Below are 3643 nucleotides of genomic sequence, written 5' to 3'. Positions count from 1 at the left end.
ATAATACTAATAACTATTTGAATGATAATAATAACAATAATAATTAGATTATAACGACGATAATAACGACGATAATAATAATCATTTTTACAAAAATTTAATTGACTATAACTTCTAAACCGTTCATCAAAACCATTCGATATCTAAATGAAAAGTTCTCAATTTTTCGCTAGCTTTCCAACGACATGCATATCATATACCTTATCTTAATAGCATATGTATTTAATTTAAGATTCGACATAACCTATCTAATGACAATAACGAACGTATAAGCATGCATAATCCTATATACTCAAGCACTAGTCAAGGATACACTAATAATATATAAAAGTTAAGTAATGAGGGCTCACGTATCAATATTGAGATTCAATATTGCAGGAAAAGTACGTAGACGCAACGTGGATGATAAACACTAGTTTGACTCACGAGCAATACTCCCGAACCATACCCATAACCTCCATAGCTATATCCCATAATTTCCTTAGCTCTATCCCGCTCGAAAAACAATTTCGAAATCACTCGGACAGCACTCCGTCGTAATATTTTATGTATATTAATAATATCTTGAAATAATACGGAGTAAATATATATATGTAAATCGATTGAGAGAGTTTAGAGAAAAATATTTTCAAGTTTCTATGAAATAATGAAACCTATTGAATTCTATTTATAATAGATTTTTGAATTATTAAAGTTATTAAAGTATGAATTATTAAAGTGAATTATTAAAGTATGAATTATTAAAGTATGAATTATTAAAGTAAATTATTAAAGTATGAATTATTAAAGTGAATTATTAAAGTTAAAGTAAAGTAAAAATAAAGTAAAGGTAAAGTTTAAGTATAGTAAAAGTATAAAACTATGTACGTATAATACGCGTATAAATATATATAATATTAATTTAAATCGTTATATATATTTAATAAAATAAAATATAAATATCGTTATCTTTATCATACTGGTTAAGTAATGAGTTGTCAAAAGTGGTTCTAGATATTTATAAAAGTTATATACGTTTTAATAATAAAGTTCTTTTTAAACTGAAAACGTTTTTGTACGTTTGAAACTAAATCAAATAAATATGATAATATTGTTTTCCAAAACTAAATATATTTAAGAATCATTTTGGTTAAAGGTTAAAATAATGGAAATCGTTATATCATAAAACGTTTTAGAAAAGTAGAATCATATATATTCATAATAGGTTTCAAGTTTTTTTTAAATTACAGTCTGTTGGTGAAGCATGGGATAAAGTCCAAAGGTTAAATAAACGTATGAAATCATCTTATTGAAAAATGTCGAGTTACTTAACTTGTCGATATCCAACATCTAAGTTATTTACACTCCACGTTCTTACTTATAAATCACTTTACCATTTTCTGAATGTTGTCAAAAAGAATAGATTTCTTAAATCACAGTGGACCTGTAAACATATCACAATGTATCTGATAAATCAATCATTTGATATTATCTTCTAATTCCATCGATAAACATATTGAAACAAATACGTTCGTGTAAAGTATTATACGTTTAATACTTTATTAATATTCTCAAGTTATCATATATATATACATATATATATATATATATATATATATATATATATATATATATATATATATATATATACATATCTATTTATATATAACGGTTCGTGAATCTTCAAAATTTGGTCGAGGTTATAATGAATGTATGAACACAGTTTAAAATTCTTGAGATTTAACTTAACAAACTTTGCATATCGTGTCGGAATAATATAAGGATAAAGTTTAAATTTGGTTGGAAATTTTCGGGTTGTCACAGTACATACCCGTTAAAGAAATTTCGTCCCAAAATTTGAATGGGATGGTCATGGCTGACAATAAGTATGTTTTCATGACGTATACGAGTTGAAAATTAGAGTTTTATTATCATCAAGTAATATAGATAAAGCAATTTGATTTTTGTGAAGAGTACGAGTGAAGTTATCACAAAAGAGTGAAACGAGTAAGCGTAGATTTGTCATATCTTTTGACGTAGATGGGTTGATTTCAGAAGTTCAAGAGATTTGGAGAAAATCTTCGTAATAAGATTTGATTCTTCGGTAATCAAGGAAATTCAGGATCCGCTTTAAATGCGATCATCTGTTTTGATTGCTCTGTCGGATATTTTACTATAAATCCACCCTCTTCGTTTCCTTATTCTCACAGCTCACACCTTCTATTCTTCCTTCCTCAATTCATATTTTAAAACATTCGTTAATATGCTCCATCCCGTTCTGATCCTTAACATACTCCTAATTTTCATATCTGTCATTCTTCTCTTTCATCTACCACCGGAGGATTTTATTTATTTTTACTATTACCTTGGGGTTATAGTAATTTTAATTATCCCGTGTCTTTACGTGGCGATACGTATTGATATGCACGGTTTGTAATTTATGTGTTGTTGTCGAGCTTTATATTTTCTTTTATATTCAAGAGTTCTATACTTTTGTATCCTCTTCCCGACTCCAAGTCAAGCGAATAATGGTCCAGAATTCATAGGTATGGATTTTGAAATGAACATAGTTAATGTTCTAAGAAGGGAATTGTAATGGCACGATCTTGATTTGTCAAATTACCAGAATACCTCGGAAAAGGCCGAATCATCAAGGAAAATATTTTCTTGATATATTTAGAGTTTAAGTAGAATACAAGAGTCGTGTAACATGGCACATGATGATGTTATGATCTGTGAATCATCACGTTTCATTTAGAAACTCAGTATGACTTACTGTAATATAATCACGTTGATCAAGTGTCATTATATTATACTAACTCATGCTTCAGTTCCCAACACTACTTCAAAAACATTCATAATTTAAACTCGAAGGTTTACAGAATATAGAAACTAAACAGTTTCCTTTTTGATGTAATACAGATAGCGCAAGGAGATAAATGATTTTAGATAAGAATAGTTATGGAAATATCTTCAGAAATATGGAGGATATTTATAATGAAAGATTAGAATATCTACGATCAGAGGATGATGAAGAATATTGTCCGCAAGAGTTTTAAAGTAAGGAGTAAGATATTCGCTAAAGACTTCAGTAGACACTTAATCATATGGATTCTTTGAAGGCGGGTTTAGTCTTTGTGATTTGTCCACAGCCTCCTTTATAGTTTACTCAATCCATTTTCCAGTTCCAAACCTTCTCTTTTTCTGAGCTTTTGCCAACACACTACTCTTTATCATCAACTTTTTACTGTTAAGGTCGTTTATAGTTTTTGATGCTTCATCGGCATTTTGAGAACTAGTTCACAGTTCAGGGTGTTTTTCAGAAACTTCACATTCGCAGTATGTAAGTCCAGGAGATAGACAATATTTGTATAACTGTTGGCGTTGACATGCTGCGAGATTTTAAAATACTGATTGCTATTTCCCAATGATTCATATGGCAATTCTCGTTACAAGATGCAGATAGGTAAATGATGGGGTTTGGATAATTATAATGATTAAAATCAAAAATCAGTGTAGTTATTAGTAAGTTTATTGCTAATGTGATGGAACATAAATGATTTCCCAGTAACGATGGCGAAAGGGCAACGTATATATCAAGGTTATAATAAGGTTGTTTCGACTGAAAAAGTCAAAGTTGACTTGCTGGAGCTGTGACAAAACT

The sequence above is a fragment of the Rutidosis leptorrhynchoides genome, chromosome 9, assembly GCF_046630445.1.
Source record: "Rutidosis leptorrhynchoides isolate AG116_Rl617_1_P2 chromosome 9, CSIRO_AGI_Rlap_v1, whole genome shotgun sequence".
In the NCBI taxonomy this organism is placed as follows: Eukaryota; Viridiplantae; Streptophyta; class Magnoliopsida; order Asterales; family Asteraceae; genus Rutidosis; species Rutidosis leptorrhynchoides.
The sequence above is the reverse complement of the archived record's forward strand: the minus strand, read 5'-3'. Positions refer to the sequence as shown.